Source organism: Triturus cristatus, chromosome 10 (genome assembly GCF_964204655.1).
Source record: "Triturus cristatus chromosome 10, aTriCri1.1, whole genome shotgun sequence".
Taxonomy (NCBI): Eukaryota; Metazoa; Chordata; class Amphibia; order Caudata; family Salamandridae; genus Triturus; species Triturus cristatus.
Window position 1 is genome coordinate 868,050,054 of NC_140593.1, and position 19,349 is coordinate 868,069,402.

At 41.5% G+C, this 19,349-nt stretch overlaps 1 protein-coding gene across 2 annotated transcripts in view; it reads left to right on the forward strand.

Annotated features, from left to right (window-relative positions):
- Window positions 1-18,582: 18,582 nt before the first annotated feature.
- LOC146796129 (GTPase IMAP family member 6-like) overlaps window positions 18,583-19,349 on the forward strand; it is a 292,397-nt gene continuing 291,630 nt past the window's right edge. Inside the window, exons 1-2 of one of the 2 annotated variants that reach the window (XM_085628508.1) lie at window positions 18,583-18,692; window positions 19,054-19,199. The gene's annotated coding sequence lies outside the window, so the exon portion shown is untranslated. Of the gene's footprint in view, window positions 18,693-19,028; window positions 19,200-19,349 lie in introns of those variants that run through there. The other variant, XR_014969543.1, reaches the window with a different exon arrangement.

Genomic DNA, 19,349 nt, shown 5'->3' on the forward strand with positions numbered 1-19,349 from the left:
CACTAGGATAGCTTTAAATAAAGGTTGTCTTTAACCTATAACCAATAAGGGGTTGTTTGGACTGATACAAGGTGCCCACTATAATTACATCAGGCCAACTTCTCACATGGGTAGGAATAATATCCGCCATAGTTGAGTAGGAGAAAAATCCTATGTATTAGCTGTTTGGTTTGTTCAACGTTGAAAGATACAGTGTTCCATAATATTGTGCACCTTATCATTGTTCCCTTGAAACTTGTTCTACATTTTTAATTAAAAAAAAATGTCTGATACAGTGACTGCAACTGACCAAGTCGCAACAGGTTTCAATACTACAGGTTTAAATGAAACCGATGAGGGTGTTATAAACATATGTTCACAAAAGTATGAGAGGCAACACAAAGCTGAATTCACTGTGTCAATACAGTTAGAAGCTGATTGTAGAGTCCACACAAGACTTGTGAGATTCAAGTATTCTTTATTCTACAATTCGGTACAACCATATTCACAGCCAACGCGTTTCGCCCAAGCATGGGCTTCTTCAAGGCAGAAAGTGTAAACCGATGATGCACAGTGTTTTTTCGGGAAAATTAGGGGGTATCTGATGTAGATAAAATCTTGTTAATTAATAGCATGGGAGCAATGAAGCTACGTATAACGATGTACGTGAGGAACTGCGAGTTCCAAGAAATCCTGGTTATTCCAATTTTGGATATCGCGTGTCAAATCCTATCCAAGGGGGGCCTCTAATGCAGTGATTGCCGTCGTGTTGAAACGGTTATAAACATCCATCCAAATTTAAGGAGAGCCATCACTCTAAAACTTATAAAACATGGCCTTACACCATGGTGTTCCGTCTATTTTGGTAATACCGGATGTCCTGAAACAAATTCAAAACCAATATGGGGCAAAGCCTGCTCTGAACTTAGGTATAAAATTACTGAAAAACTTCGACCAGGTCTCAAAAATAATAATATCTAATATTGAAGGGGAGGCAGCATCAGTGGCGATCCATCAAAAATTAAGGGAATTTGATGTAGCAGAACATCAACATGAACTACCCAGAATAATAGAAAAATCCTATGAAGAATTAGGCAGAGACAGTTTAGGTGGAAAACCAGTTAAACCACAACTGTCTGAGGGTCCTGAAAAAGACTATTAAACACAATCCTACCTCTTTTAAAAAGAAGTGGGAAAACAAAAAACAACATTCAAAAGAGAAACGTTCTTAATCCTGAGGTAGGTCTCCTCAAAAGGAGCACTCTGATAGGGGGTATAACCTCAGGAATAGGGATAATTTGAAAAGACCTGACAGGTATCAAGATACTGATACACGTTCCTCTCGTACCTTTCAGACATCTTCACAGACATCCAAAAGAAGAGGACGGTCAAATCACAAAGAAGAACGCGTGAAGTCCAGAGACGATCAACACGTTCAGAAAACCAAACCAGAACCTCAATTCCACAAGAAAAAGGTAGCAGGTCCGAAGATCCGACATGCTGAAAAACCTGAGGAAACAACTCAAGAACGGAGAATGGGCTCAGACAATGCTGGAAAGTGCAGCAGAAGTAACAATAGCTCACCAGAACCTGAAGGAACTTCTGGAGACAGTGGACTTGAATGAGTACATAACAGTTGAAACTGTAGACACCAGGGCTAGTTCTCCACAAACGTTATATGAAATAGCACTCCGGATGGTGGGAGACATACCAAGAAAAGTGAAGCACTCTTTTGGGAAAAACTTTCAAGGGGTTATGACATACTTCTAGCAGAAAAAAACTGGCCACGAGAATTTGTCAGGGAGTGCCCACATGGCGAAGACATCATTATGCCAGCCTTCTCCAACCATGTTCCTATACATTTAAAATATACTTATGCCAGGAAATGGGCAGTAGCCCAGGCCCCAGAATTATACAAAAATCATGTAGGTTGGGATGAGGACTCACCATAAAATCCAATTAAATGTCAACCTACTGCACAAAGGCAGTACCCAATTAAGCAACAAGCTAAAAAACAGGTCAGGGAGATCCTAGATCAACTTGAATACCAAGGGGTGATTGAAACATGCACCTCATCAGTGAACAATCCTTTGTTTCCTGTCCCCAAACCAGACAGCACATATCGTCTAGTTTTGGATTACAGACACCTGAACACTTGTTCTAAAACATTTGCTGTGCAAAATGCACATGGTACAGCATTAATGAATAACATTGTGCGTAAAAAATATAAAACCACATTGGATAGTTCAAATGGTTTCTTTTGTCAAAACATAGCACCTGAAAGTAGATACTTGACAGCTTTTTCAATAATTGGGACCCAGGGTCACTTCTGTCTACTCCCACAAGGGTTCAAGAACAGCCCGGGGTTATTCTCAGCAAGAGTAACAGAGTTACTACAAATTTAAGATGACGAGGCATTGTCATATGTCGGTGATATCTATCTGACAGACGATGACCTGGATAGGCACTTGAATAGGGTGAACATCATTATACTGGGCTTCGCCTCTGAGGGCTATAAATTCAACTTTAAGAAATCAAGAATTTGCCATCTCAATGTCCTTTTCCTAGGATATGAACTTTCAAGGGAAGGCAAAAGCCTGGCAGCAAACTTTTTAGAAAAGTGTGCGCTGCTCCAACCTCCAAAAACGCTGAAAAACTCACAGTCGATTCTAGGTTTCCTCAATTTTGGAAGAACTTACATTCTAAATTACGCAGAAAGGGTTAAACCTCTCTAGGTACCAATCAAACCTGATTTCAAAATCAAAGATTGGACACAGGAACACACAGAAGTCCTGCGTTCACTGCAAGCTGACTTGTTAGCAAATCACTTACAAACACGCGTAAATACACGTAATTTAGTGATCCGAATAATTTCGGGTCAATGCGGATTCACCTACTTAACTTTTAATGAAGGTGAAAAAGTACCAATTGCATACAAATCACATTTGTATACACAAGCAGAAATGCGATTCACTTCGACAGAAAAAATTCTGACTGCAGTTCAAACCGCTGTAGCAAAAGAAAGAGCTCTAGCTCCTGGGAAACACATTATTGTTGTGACTCCGGTACCAGCCTTAGAGGCGGTTACAAAAGCCAGCATTCCGAATGCAAAAGCTTTACATCCAAGATGGATACAATGGGTTAATTCTCTTGCTGCAACAGATGTTGAATATGTTTTTGATCCTTATTTAAAAACACAAGCATTCCTGCAATACGAACATGAATGTCCTCTGCCTATTGAGATTCTCCCTCTTGACCAGTATGAATTCATAATTTACACTGACGGATCAGCACAACCCGCTACGGCAAGTAAGCAAGCTTACAGTGCAGCCTGCGCAATCGTTAAAGGTCGTATGCGCAATGGTAAATTCTGACCGATGGTCACTAAAACACAATCTATAGATTGTACAGCTCAGCGAGCTGAACTACAAGCATTCAAATTGGCACTTGAAAATACGGATCGTGAATTCCCCACACTTATAGAGTGCGATACTTTTTACTGTGTAAAATCCTACAATTAATTTTTACAGAATTGGCTTCAAAATGGTTTCAAAGGTGGCACAATCAAGCATAAAACGCTTTGGGAACAAGTAGTTTAGTTGCGAAACGGACTACAAAACACTCATGTGATACACACGCTGAGTCATCAACGCGATGGCGTTCACGTTGCAGGGAATTCATTGGCTGACGAAGCTGCAAAGGGGGCTGTGCAAACGGTTTCCGTAGCTGCGATCACTCGTTCTAAAATGAAAATAGACAGTGAGATATTGTTGGATGTCAATGCTTCAAGCAAAGGCAGTGGTGCAGAGTTACGTAAAACATTTCCACTCAAATACTCGTATATAATTGATGCGAACAACGTTCCGTTTGCTCGAATCCCTGGAGTGGGGGATATGGTCATTCTAAACATGGAACATAGATTAGGACTAATCCTAGCAGCACATGAGGGGATAGCCTCAGCCCATGCATGTGTTTCTGCCACAATATCGTTATTAAAACAGAGATATTGGTGGCCTGACATTAGGAAACAGACGAAGAACTATGTTTTGGAATGTGAAATATGCCAGAAGATGAAAGTCTCTACAGTGAAATGTCCTGCACAGAAACCCCTGTTAATTTCAGATAAACCATTAGCTTGATCACTGTGGTCCCTTGCGATAGGAATGGTAACTATAAATATATCATGGTCGCAGTGGACTCGTGCTCAAGGTTCCTATGGATGTGGCCTCAGTGCTCGGCTGACGCCCGAACTGTTATAAAAGATTTGCGAGTCTTTATCTGGACATACCTAATAGCCATGCTACACTCTGACCCGGGCCCTGTGTTTAGCTCTCAGGCTTACAAAAAAGCCATGGCCAGTTTTGGCGTTGCATTGCGGTACTCCTCTCCATTCCATCCTGAGGAAAATTCGGTTGTGGAAAGGAAAAACCAGGACATAAAGCGGTCTATAACATCTATGGTATTAGATTCAGGTGATGGGTGGGTTAAACATCTTTATGGGGTCCAACACTCATTAAACAATTTGCCAAGAAGTTCTCTAGGAGGGGTCACGCCATATGAGGTCCTATTTGGGACAAGAATGTGGGTTCCTGATCTCGAATGTAAAGGCACAGTGGTGGAAAATAAACCATTTGATATCAAAGATCGTTTGGCTGTTTTACAGGACTTAAATGAACTAAGATCGAAACAAAGCAATGTGCTCCTGAAGTTAACCACCACTGGGGATAATCCAGCCATCCCAGCAAGGCCTGTCTGGATCCCAAAGCTCAGGGATTTAGTCAGAGAGAAGATCGCGGACAAGAAGGAATTTGGGCCTTCTTACAGACAACCAGTACCTGTCCTAGCAATCCACAGATCAAGAACAGTACTTCTGCCGCCCCTTGCTGATAAAAAGGAGAAAAGATTTGTGTCTATCGACCTCATCAAACCACACTATGTGGCCGATACTAAGCAGTAGGCTTTGTGAACTCCGACCAAGTAGCAAATGCACTCCTCTAGCTACTATCCAAGAGGTTCAAACTGAAAGACTCATCACCATTGAGAATCCAAAAGTAGAAAATGAAGGACTAAGCAACAATGCTATGGAACTCATTCCTCTTGAAACCCAAATAACAGTTTGTTCTGATACACCTGTCTACACCAACGTAACAAGTGATCCACTGGTTCCAGCGATTTCATAGAATCCGGTTGCAATTCCAACCATTGACAGAATTGCTTTTGGCTATTTCATTAACTTTGATACGTTTTCGGAGGATCCCAGCGAGCCTGAAACGATGCCAGCGAAAAAACATTCAAAGAACAAGCACAAGACTTTTTTCAAAACGTGAAAAAGACTTATCTGGTTTCACCATGAAGTGAGCTATGGATTATTTCTGGAATATTTTTCTTTCTGCTTTGGCTAGCTTTAGTAATAACTTTGAGCATGATTATAGATGGAAGATATATTCATTTGGACACAGGAATTAAAAATGTGAATTTACTTTTGAAACCACACAAATCATCCCATCGTGAAGCAAGAGACTTGTCAGCAGTGAACATCACATCCGTTCCTATACAAGATGGTATAGTTTGGGACAAAACGGATTATGATATATTCGGAACATTTGAAGATTCCACACTTATTCAATATATCATTAAGTGACTTTATTACCTCCAGTACCTATTCTGATGATGGGACTTTGAGACTGTTAATAACATGATGTCTGATCTAGAAAGATCTGCTGCATACTCTAACCACAAATACTTAGAGGGTTCAACAGACTGTGAACAGCTTTTTTGTTACAACCACTATGGTCATCATTTCTTGCATAAATCTGCAACACCTCGAAATGTATTTATGTATAACCAATGGGAACATTGTCCTACACCACCAAGGGGTAGCTCTAAAACGTTTGAAAGGAGGTTTCAATATTTTTCAGGGTGCAATAGATCCAATCCAAAAACGTTTTACTTTAAAAATGTGAACACAACAGGAACGAAAAATATGTTAACTAATAGTAAACAGATTTATTCTGCAGCCTTTATTGCCCAATTGTCTAGACAGGGTTTCGACTTTTGGAAAGACACAATTGACACAAAATCTGTCTGGGGTACAAAAGATTGGCAAGTGCAGGGGAGAGACGTTTTGTTTAGAGCCTGCATCATCCCACAGCAGATAATGTTTTTGAATGACACTGTCCAACAAACGTCTTGCCTTGGGTTAGCCAAGATCAAAGACATGAACAAACCGTCCATACCTACACCTGCAAGTAATAGCACTACACAGGGGGTGGTCGACGTACATACTATCTTACAAAACAACAGATCAGATTCCAAATGGAAAAAATGGTTGCTCTTGCCCACAGACACATACATCTGTCAAGAAAGATTCCTGATCAAAACACAAGGTTTAACAATCAATAGGCCAGACCCACGCTATGTTCAAAGACAGCATCCAGGGGTAGTAACAACATACAGTGTAGGAAAATTATACCTTGATTGGCTACAGACATCTACACTAGAGGATGTGAAACAACACTTATCTTTACTTAAAGAAGATGCAGACCAGAGGGAATTCTTGCTAGGTCCAAGAAAACCACGTCAAAAACATTTCCTATATGCCAGCATCTATGCTGCTTATAATGAAATATGGAAGGTTACCCAAGCAGACGCCGCAGAAAGAATACTACAATAAATTGATCGTATTCATTTAGAGAAATCTCTCGCTGTGGTAGACAATGGGTTAACAACTGTCATCCAGGATATATTCATTGGGCAACATTGTATCCTCTGCTATAGACATTGTGGAACAAGATTTGGTCCTACTGAGTCAAGGCCAGTCTCAATTATGTTCTATTCTGTTATTAGGCTGGCCGATACAAAACTTGCGTGCAGGCTATGTGCCTTGGCGTTTCATCAACACGTCTTCTCTGTTTTCTGAATGCAATCTCACTGATAAACAAATCAAACTGTCATAAAGGGGAGCAAGGTATGCAGTACTAAGCATTGAAAAACTGGTAAAATTGCCATTAACGGTAGCAGAAAAATCAGCTACAGAATGGATCATTCATGGCAAAATAACTTTGCCTGTTACAACTTTCCATTTTCAGTATTGCCTCAAACACATGTCAGCAGGCAAATATGAAAGGTTGGGTAAAGAATACATCGGGACATCCTGGGATTTACCTTACACACATAGATGTTGGAGTGGGGGGCATGAAGTGTTTATTATCAGTACACACTGTGAAAATGCACTGCGTGGTTCACTCATATGTCGGGATATTAGTTAACACGGGGCTTGTAGCGGTTCCACTGCTAATTTATCCTGCCACCTGCAAGGTTCACCAGCCACTGTGATTAATGCAACGTTTGGACAACTTTCAAATGGCAGTTGCCTCATGTTGAATGATCAGAGCTGTTGTGCATGTTGCCAGGTATCCCATATCTAGTAACGGTTACTTCCAGGGTCACTTGCTGTATGCAAGTCTTGCTCCCCCAAATAGACACAGTCAGGGAGTCGCCTTTATGGCCTTCAGTGAACATCTCTTCTATACGAATTGATACTTTATGCAGAATAAAAGCCAATCTTTTACATCAAACCATGCCTTTGACTTCGGCCAAAGAAACCTATGATCTAAAAGTCACAAGGACTTCGGCTTCTGGTAAGGACAAATTGCCCTACACATTTCACAGAAATGTTGGGATGTATCTTAAACATGTCTGGTACGACTAGTATTGTGCATGTATTTAAGACCGTATGTTCGGGACTGTTAATACCTTTTCAAGCAGTCCTCGGAATCATTCCAAACTTCATGCACTCGGTGTTTGGTGGTCTGCCGCTAATTCTAGCACTCGTTGCAGGAATCCTGTTTTTATTCCTTCTGCTACACTATGGCAAGCCAATCCACCCGCGTCACTCCCAGCACCTTGGAGAATGCTCTCCTGGAAAGGAAGTGTCGTGAGCGCATAGTGCAACTATTGGGTTTACCTCATCCACCAGAACTAAATACCACATGGTTGCTGTCGATTCAGACCAATCTGGCAAGATTGCATCTTACCTGTTCTACGCTGCCTGCTTTGCGGTGAAGAATGCGTGCCAGACATCTGTCTAACACTCCCATCAGTTGTGCCACCTGATATCGATACTCTGCTGGAACGATAATGGTCCATGCTCTGTGTTGTTCCCAGAGGCTACCAATCCTAATGACGGCATTTATTGAGATCTCACAGACACAACATGCTACTGCTGAGGTACGAGATGGATCAACAGGCACACAGGTATCAACGAACACTGCTACTGACGATGCATCACATCTATGTGCAGTTAGTCTTCTAAACGAGGTAATCGACCTGTCACCGACAGCAAGAAACGACTTTTTGTCTACAGGATTAGATGATTGCATGTTTTCCCCAGCATCTTTAAATAACTTTTAATTTGGCTCACAGTGTACCAAAAAATCTATGAATTTGGCCTTCATTTTTTCAAAACAAAAAGACTAAAATTGGCACTTTCCTAAGATCGCACTTTTGTGAATATTGACTTTTTTTCTTTTATGGCTAAAAGCTCTGCTTACAGTAGAACTATTCATAGAGAACAGACTTCTTCGAAACACTTCCAGGGACACATTGTCACCTTTTTTCATATTTATGTAATCATGTTGTGAAATGGCTCTGGATTGTTTTTTTTTTCCTTTCTGTAAAACTGGTCCATTTCATTACATATGTGTATATATATTTCTGTTCATTCTCTTAGCATTCACTGTAAATATATGCTTAGAATGCAATATTGCTTTAATTTGTACAGCCCCTTTGCATTTTATGTGTAGCAAACGTTTAACAACGACTTCTTTTAGTATGCTTTTACAAATGTTTTTAGTAAACATGTGATACTCAATTTGATGTGTTTAGCATGTTTAGCATTTAGTAATATCGATCATTCGTCAATGGAGTGGGTGTGTTGTTTCGATTTAGATACCCGTACGGAGGTTTCCCTGAATCATGTCCTTATATAGGCACAATTCGCATTGCCCTTATGTAGGCATGGAATCCCAGTCCTTATTTAGGCATTAGCCATGCTAACCAAATACAGGCATGGTCACCTACACCCGTCCATCCCACGTCACAACGAGTTCTTAGAAACCAGACCCTTAAGCCGAACGGGAATTTCCATAGCTAGGATTCTTGATTTCTCCAAGAACTCATCTATTATGCATGAACTACTATTCCTTAGGGGTTCATCCATGACATCTTCCTCTGCCCAACTTTACGTCAATGCTAGCATTCCTAAGCACCTTCCAGGTATAAATATTCCTTCCCTTACCATGGCAAACCAGGGCACGACTCAGCACGACTTAACTGCACGGTTCACCACGGCAAGTTCGGAAGAGATCATATCCCAGCCTGACGCACTGACCAGATGCTGTCAACGCTGCTCGCAGAGAATCCAGCTTCCAGTGTTCTGACTCCCTTCGCGGGGTGTTAGAGTTTGAGACCCAGATAGAGATTCCCACCTCTCTCATTCTAAGGTATGGAGCTGACTAGAACCTAGAGGGACTCTTGGCATACTAGACTTAGTACATACCATACTATAGAACACAGCACCTACTTCTTACCTCGCACTACACTTAGGTTAGGTACACTGGGGTAGAACTATTTAGAAGCATCAGATGAGTATTCACTTTTTAGCCTGTGTTATTTATGTATGTATATATGATTATATGTCATAGCTAAAAGACAATGCTTTTGCAGTATTATTTCTTCTTACTGCTTACGCTGTGCGTATTATATCTTGCTTACTGTCTAGTGATTGTAACAGCTCACATCTCTTACACGAGAAACAAGACTGTTCAATAAATCCTTTTATTGAAACGCCCGTATATCTATTTCTGTGTAACTCTGGAGAAACTAAGCATGCACGATTGACTGAGTGAAACTGTTATCTATTGTTTCAACGATTCTGAGACGCGTTCCGATTCTAAGGGAAACTAAGTTGTCATGTTTATGCAGTTGTCAGAAACTAATCCCTTCTTGTTTATTCGAGAAGTTTCTAGTGACCTCTGAGTTAGCTGGCACACACAAGTAATTAAGTTTAATGTACTCAATAGGGGCATACTGACCTTAGTCCTATGCAAAAACTATAGTGTATATTATTCCAATGCGCAGAGCCTATAAGAGAAATAGGAACTACACTACACTTTGAGCAATTCCTTGAACAATTACACACCAATGTTGAAGTCATGTATGTATAAATGGTCCTCTTTGTTAAAAAGTCCTCTACCAAGTTTCCAAACAATTATTTCACTGACTCCAAAAGTGGACGGACAACCAGGGGGGTCAATAGTAGAATTCCTACCTGTGTACACCCAGAAATTATAGACATATCCAATATTACTCTAAGAAAACATATACATCTTTAATCCATAAGCGCCCTCTTGCTAGGAATGTACTGACTAAAAACCAAATGGCCCTTAAACAGGATGAAAGACTCATGCACAGCTATCTCTTTCCCAATAACAGAGATGTCTGAAAAGCGATCTACAAAATGATCAAGGACAGGCAGAATCATGAAGAGACAATCATCACAAGGTGATCCCATGGCAATGTTGAAGCATTATTAACAAAATGCAGCATTTGAAGCAAAAGCAAATACAGATCACAACTCATGGCTGCCGGAAATATATTAGTTGCCATCAAGGAACTAGTAGACCAATATGAAGACAGCAAGGGCTTCTTATCAATCCCATCAACAAAGTTAAAACCAATAACTTCTTCACATTATTCAGATTTGTGGGAGTCCACCAGTAAGCTCCAGAGTGGGGCTTAAATCTGGCACTCTTGTCCCTTAAATACTGTTCAGCATACAAACTAGTCGGGTCAACAATCTCATCCACAAAACATGGTTCATGAACAGCTGAAAAACATTCATATGCAAAAGGTTTTCAGCATTTACTCTACACCCTGTGACACCACTAAAGGCAGGCAACACAAGCTGCACCATCTTTGGGTCTACCCAAAGTTTAGCACTTCCAATGGGAACCCCTCCAGCCCCAGGCTGCAATCCAGATTCCTCTTGCTGCACTATCGGCATTTCAGTGTCCTCTTTTAAAAGAGATGCTTCCTCCGCACTAATAGTGGCTTCATCATCAGATGATTCCTCTTGGTCAGAAAGTTCACTGCCAGTATGGTGGACTTTCTCTTCTGCCTCAGGTGCTGAGTCATTGTCAGAGCCATGGTCAGAGAAAGATTAAAAAAGCAAACCAACAACCTGCTGCGTGGTCAACCTGTAGTTAGCCATGGTCCTTACTAATGAAAATAACACAACAAATAAGCCAACAATAACCAACACTGTGTGAAATAAGTAATATACAAAGTGTGGTTTTATCAAATAGAGAGTAAAACTACTGGCATATATCAATCTGTAAGTGCTTCTGCTGCCACCTCCAATGGAGCCATGTTGCACCAGCGGTCCTAACACAGGTCGGTGCTAGGACGAATTGGAGCAGTCCTCCGCACACATCCACGGTGGCAGGGTACGACTCCACGCCAGCACCGAAGGGGTTAATGTGCAGATTTATGTCCTTGTCTCTAAAGTATCATGTCCCACAGAGGTGGTGGTCTCAATCCCATTTTTTTAAACCTCTCATTCCTTATCCTGGGCTGTAACAGCTGCCAATCTCTGGTGTATAGCCAATGATGATGCTACCCCATGAATATTATATAAGATAATGGATGACACCATGGTGTAATTACCTATTAAGTTCATTCCCAAATCCCGGACTGCTGCATCCCATGCTCATTTTGTACCTGTTAAATCACCTCTGGGAGAACTGCCAATGAGGGTGTCTCTTGTGTAGTAGTATAGATGCATGCAAAATGCTTTCCCAGCTGTGACAGTCCTCTAAGGGTGGCATAATTCCTAAGGATAGGCTCAATGCAAAAATATTACATTTCTCCATGGCTTTCATGTGAGACTAGACTGCTTCTAGCTGGTTGGTCTTGCAAGCAATCCAGAAGGCTATTTTGTCACACTTTATAGGCATTTTTGCCCATTATCGCGTTTACTGTTTATTGTTTGTGGACTAATTGCCTGAATGGTAACTTGTCCCTGTGCTTAGTTCCAATGGAAGCCTGTCTGGTTCTTAATGTTCTTAAATCCTAGGTATTTTTCCCCGATGAAGGGCTTGTCCCGAAATGCTTTGGGTCATGGAAAAACAGATAATTGATGTTTAAATATTGAAATATTGTGATGGAATAACACCAAACAAACTGATGAGATCTTAAAAATAATAAATGAAGATTGTGTGAATGCCTCTCAGTGACTTGCTCCTATCTCAACTGGAGGAACTGCCATCTTAAGGGAGCAGATTCATTCACTAGGAATCAAAATTGGGAAACCAAGATGGGGATTTTACTCTTCAGAAGTCAAGCTTGCCTAATCTACAGATATAGGGGTTTCCTATTTTATCTGAAGGAAGGTTTAACCCTGTTTACAATGGACGTCCCGGTATACTTGAAAGGATGGTTCTTTTGAGTATGATCATTCAAGGCCACTCAGGGCCCCTCAAAAATCTGCAGCTGACATTGGATGCAATCATATAGATATATATCCTAGGCCTACGGGAGTAGACACTCTAGCCCAGTAACACAAGGACTAAGTTCAATGTGCTTTGTATGAGAAAGGTGGGTTTGGTTTACTGCAGACCGGCATCTTACCCTGTTTCACGGAGGAAGATATGCATTCTAGTAAATGAGACAGTCCCTCTCCAAGGGACTCAGTGGTATCCAGTAAACACACCTTTTGTGCTTGGAATTTTACACTCAAGCATGTGTACTAATACCGACTCAATCTAGTGTTAAAAAAATATGTAATATCCTACAAATTATTACTTGTGCTATGGCCATAGAACATATGAAACAGATTGCTAATATTCGGGTTAATATGAAAGTGAACACAATGATAAATGTTTCTCATATTTCACTTCACCAGATTCCCCGTTTTCTACGCCTGCCCTTATCACTTTCTATGCACTAATCGGACAGCATAATAAGAATCTAACATTACATGGGGGGAGAATGTTACAGTTGTCACTCTACATACCTGCCACACAGAAAGCCTCTGTATTATCAGACCTTCAGCCAGCAAGGCAAGGAGGAGGGAGCCTGTGATCAGCAGAACTCAGTTTCAGCTCCAGGGGTCCACCTTGGGTCCAGGAAGGACAGCAGCCGGTGATCAGGAATCCGACGCCTTTCTGGACAGCTGCTGTGGCAAAGACCACTCTAACCAGAATGGTCAAGTCCCGGTGTTTACATAATAAACTGACTACTGTGTAATCTACCTGATTGTATGGACAAGTTATAGGGCCAAGTTCCACGTTCTAGATTTACTTGGGAACCACTGGATGATGGATCGTTGGTTCCTGCTTAAAAATGTAGAGGGTAGAAATTTCTTGTCAAACCAGATTTCACAGTCCCAATAAACCATGACTCAGAAGAATCTCTGACTCCAGGTTCTAAGTTTAGTTAGTTTATTACAAAGCCAAAAACAATTGGACATATGAGCACCTCAAGATGAGTGTCGAAAAACACATCGGAACTAATGCAAAGCCAAACCTACAGGCAAAATTCACTCTAAGAAGCATACAGAGGATGACCAGTTCTAGAATCAGGACGCAGATGATCACTGCGCCAACATCAAGAGTATTCTTCATTTGAGGTTTGTAAGTAAAAGCATTAGTCTGTCCCTACATTACCACTAACGTGACATCCCTACTTAGCATTTCCCCAGGCAAGTTCAGGAAAAGGTGTCAGCGCGTGAAGACTTCCTAAGAAGTAGACTCACGTTAAAAAGAGTAAAGTAGCTTAAAGCTATAGAGCTCGTTCTAAAATGTTCCTTCTCTCTCCATCAGCTATCCTTTCCTAACCCCATCCCCGGGGCACTGTCCCTAACCCCAACACCAACATCGTAAAACACACCCATCATCACATCACGTGATCTTCCCATCCAGCTAGACACCTCCTCATAGATAACTTTCTAGGTGGCTTCGATCCTCCCAGCCTCTGGCTTGATGACCTTGATAACCAGGCCTTCTCCAGTGAGAAAGAAAATTGTCTCACGTTATCAGCACTACTAGTTCAAATGTGTCCTCTCCTCCCTAAGCCTAACTCCTAAAACAAAAGCGTTATTGTAACAAACAAATATGAATTTCTCCACCTGCAAAGTGAGAAAGAAAAGAGTCTGCATACACATGAACATTACGAACAATTAAATTTCGAGAGCCAGAGAAAAATACACAGTCTACAAAACATCCGCTAACATAAGAGTCAATAGGAAACTTCATTATTCACATGTATACATGAACAGTATTACTATGCACATTTAAATCAGAGCGTTACATGTTAGCATCTTAATTTCTCATTAGTCATATGTAAAATCGAACATTAAAACGTCATTATGTAGAACACAATTCCAATGTTAATATTTCCATGTTGCACAAAATATCTCTATCACTTCACTTGAAATGTTATTACATTACACATTCTAATAACCAAATGTTAACATGACAAGAGAATATATGCTGGTGCAACTACTCGTGATTATACTGCACCCCTACAAAGTGAAGAGCACAATCATGCTCTATCACAAGCACGACTGAAATGCAGTGGAAAATCCCAGCTGGAACCAGTCTTTTCCAGAGGCGTCAACTCTGTGCCCATATCACTGCTATATCTTGAATATGTACCAGACGACCTTGTACCATAGATACTCTAGGACACTTCGATCAGACTCACGTCTCACATGCTGCTGATAAGCTAACAGGAAAATGTTGTTTTTCAAACTGAATGTTCACTTGTGTCACAAAAACATGAAACCTAACTCATCTAAACCTGACCACAGGGAATAATTAGAATCAGGGTAATGCCAGGTACTCTTTTAAAAATTGAGTCTGGTGAAGGGATTTACATCAAAGCCAAGCACCCGTGTCCTATAACAGGAAGCCACATCATCACTCCACCCCTGTACCAGCCCACAGCACATCATTCTGAAACAATCCAATAGGGAAAGTTCATGTTGCCTGTGGAAAGAGCTTTCCTTAGAGCCTTGGTTCTGCCCCTAGCTGACACAGATGCCTGATCTGTCCGCACCCAAACCTCCAAGGGAAGTCCATCCTGTGTTGGCTCCAGAGGTCTGCTCACATGTTTGTGTATAACTAGCCCGGAGCTGCTTACCCTAGCTGTGCAGCAGCAGTTTTATCTTCAAGGGCAGACACTGGCCAGTGGCATTCTCAATCCAATTACCATGAATTTACGATGACTGAGACTCAGGTGGTGAGACTCACTCACATTAAAAGTTCAAAAGCTGGATGATCAAATGTGAAAAATCCTGAGGGACTGAATGGGCAGAAAGCATTTGCTTCATATAGGCTAAAGGTAACTTTTAAAAATCTAAGTTTCTGCTGGCTGAAAGTATTGTAATAATAAACCTGTTCAATAGAGTGCCAGATTATTTTAATGTTTTAGGCGCTGAAAATATTGCAATACAAAAATATAACCAAAATACGTACTGCCAAAATATTGGCTATGATAGTTTGAGAATGTAAGTATATAGAGACATGCGCGCTGCTATATGATATTTAACCCTATATGTGTGTACCATGACAATATATATATCTTCTAGGTATGTAGCTGTGTAGTAAAAATGTGTAAATGTATACTTAATTTACCTTTGCTGTATTTTGGTAGTTGATAATCTGATTAAGTTATGTTTGTAGGACAATATGTTTGTGTTTGATATCCTGTAAATGTAAATTGATACTTGTATAGCGCACTACTCACCCGCAAGGGTCTCAAGGCGCTTGTACGAATACCGCTGTGGAACCCATCCTGGCTTTCCCTGTGAGGCGTCCACTCATGGGCACCCCCAAGGTGGAGGCCAGGCATCCTTAGCGTTGTGGGGGCCGTTGTGGAGATTAAGCAAGCTATTGCCCAGAGTTGCAGAGTGGGACTCCATGATTGGAATGGCACCGAGGCGAGAATTATCAGGTCCGTAGAATTTTTGAGCCCAAGACCCGCCGAGGCGGGGAATTGAACCCTGGTCCCAGGCTAGACCTCTGCATCAGGGTCTGCCGCTCCAATCATTGAGCCACACTTCTCCACACATGCTGGCTGACATGCAGCTGGAAACAATAGATTGCCATTTAAAGGCAGGAAGGCTTGAGATGGCCATTCACCGGACACCTCTGTGGAATAGGTCATTTTGGAGTGGTAGGGGCTACACCCTCCTGTCTCGCCCTTTGAATATAACTGGGAACTTAAAAAAAATTACAGGAATTATTTAGATATTACAGATACACTCTAAATAGACATCTGCCAATTTCTGAAAACTGTCTTTCTCTGCCAAACTCTTTATTAGTCCTGGAATGGAGGCCAGGGGACAAATTCTTCCTAGTGGAAAAACACTTAGGTCATAATCTATTCTGAACATTGACTTTGATTGATGCTACAACATTTATTTGAGCTTTCTACTTTAAATCTCCTTTTTCTTTATTCAAGTTCAACCATTTTTTGTGACTTCACTTATTACCCTGCGCTAGAATTTTCTAAATGGTTTTCTTTTTTTTTTAGAGGGGGGGATTTTATTGTGTTATTTTCTTTCCTTCAATGAGATATAGTGCTGCTTGAATCTAAAACAGGGTTTTCTTTGAAAAGCCTGCTATTTGCGCCATAACTCCTAGAAGGTGAGCAGAGTTTTCTCAATGTCGTATGTTTTCAACTAGAAAATGTTGCCTTATTAGGTTGGTAGGGTCTCTCCATCCCAAATTAATATTCCACTTTCTCATCAAGGTTCACTTTGTATTCATTCCCAGGTGCCATTCTCTCCATTGTTTGATGTTGGTAAATGAAAACGTGTGTCAGAGGCTGGTAGATAAGTGATTTTTAAAAGCGAAATAAGGTAAGTATATTATATGTACCCGTGCATAGATCCCCCTTTCGTTATTCCAGATCACCATGCTCCCTTCTCGCATCTTATGTTATGTACCCGTGCATAGATCCCCCTTTCGTTATTCCAGATCACCATGCTCCCTTCTTGCATCTTATGTTATGTACCCGTGCATAGATTCCTTTTTCGTTATTCCAGATCACCATGCTCCCTTCTCGCATCTTATGTTACGTACCCGTGCATAGATCTCCCTTTCGTTATTCCAGATCACCATGCTCCCTTCTGGCATCTTATGTTATGTAACCGTGCATAGATCCCCCTTTCGTTATTCCAGATCACCATGCTCCCTTCTGGCATCTTATGTTATGTACCCGTGCATAGATTCCCCTTTCGTTATTCCAGATCACCATGCTCCCTTCTCGCATCTTATGTTATGTACCCATGCATAGATCCCCTTTCGTTATTCCAGATCACCATGCTCCCTTCTTGCATCTTATGTTATGTACCCGTGCATAGATTCCTTTTTCGTTATTCCAGATCACCATGCTCCCTTCTGGCATCTTATGTTATGTACCCGTGCATAGATCCCCCTTTCGTCATTCCAGATCACCATGCTCCCTTCTTGCATCTTATGTTATGTACCCATGCATAGATTCCTTTTTCGTTATTCCAGATCACCATGCTCCCTTCTGGCATCTTATGTTATGTACCCGTGCATAGATCCCCCTTTCGTTATTCCAGATCACCATGCTCCCTTCTTGCATCTTATGTTATGTACCCATGCATAGATTCCTTTTTCGTTATTCCAGATCACCATGCTCCCTTCTGGCATCTTATGTTATGTACCCGTGCATAGATTCCCCTTTCGTTATTCCAGATCACCATGCTCCCTTCTTGCATCTTATGTTATGTACCCATGCATAGATCCCCTTTCGTTATTCCAGATCACCATGCTCCCTTCTTGCATCTTATGTTATGTACCTGTGCATAGATTCCTTTTTCGTTATTCCAGATCACCATGCTCCCTTTTGGCATCTTATGTTATGTACCCGTGCATAGATCCCCCTTTCGTTATTCCAGATCACCATGCTCCCTTCTTGCATCTTATGTTATGTACCCGTGCATAGATTCCTTTTTCGTTATTCCAGATCACCATGCTCCCTTCTGGCATCTTATGTTATGTACCCGTGCATAGATCCCCCTTTCGTTATTCCAGATCACCATGCTCCCTTCTTGCATCTTATGTTATGTACCCGTGCATAGATTCCTTTTTCGTTATTCCAGATCACCATGCTCCCTTCTGGCATCTTATGTTATGTACCCGTGCATAGATTCCTTTTTCGTTATTCCAGATCACCATGCTCCCTTCTCGCATCTTATGTTAGGTACCCGTGCATAGATCCCCCTTTCGTTATTCCAGATCACCATGCTCCCTTCTCGCATCTTTCAGGAAAGTGCTTATCACCTGCCTGAAAGCCTAACGGTATTTTAAGGCTTAATGTGCATAGCTATCTATGCACATACAGTGCGAGAGGTTTAAAGTCCTCAATGTATCAAGCACGAGGAAGCGCAAATTCGTTCAAGGTGTCTCTAGAAAGGAGATGAGACAAAGTTGCTTCGGAAGCTGCTTGCAGAGAGCTGTGTTTGCTGGGCGAGGTGTTGCCTGCTTCCCTCACCTTTGTTCCTCTGACTCACCCTACCCTGATCAGCTGAGCCGCCGTGACTGATCTAAGAGGAACAAAACTCCCATTTACGGACGGTAGCGCCTAGAATCCTACTCTCGGATGCAGCATTACAGGTACCAAGCCTCGCGCGGTTTAATTAGAATCTGTAGCTAGTGGTGTCAATGCTTCGTACGCAGAGCATGGAAATACATATGTTGGTACCACTTTTTGATTACGTTTTTATTCGCCACAACGGCAAAGAAAAAACTGTCTCAGATGTTTCGTCACATGATAGCCAATAACTCCTGCAATGTGGTGTGGCTGATTTAATGAGAGTGCACCGGCCTCTCTGACTTGCCTACCTGGAATTTCCCGGAGCGCTTCAGGTTCAGGAACCGATGAAAATGCAAAGTCAAACAATTTGATTGGTTGTATTTTTACGTAAATACATTGCAACTTGCAGTTCATTCTCTGTGTGTTTTTTTTTTACTTCAGCTTACAGGTCACAGTCGCTGTCATGATCCAGGGTGCACCCAAGTGGGGAAGAGCAGTCAGTGAGAAGACGAGAGTGTAACAGGTGCAGCGTCTCTGCGGCTGGGCTGCTGCTCTGGTTCGAAAAAGACTCCGAGGGCAGGCATCAGGTAGATAGACTTTCACTTAAATCCTAATAAAACGTGTGGGCTGGGCTGGGAGGAGCGATTATGGGTATCTGAGATCTGAGGGCCTCGGGGACATAGGGGCTGAAGGGGAGAAAGCAGTAGTTAACTGAGGAAATCGAAGTGTGTCATGAG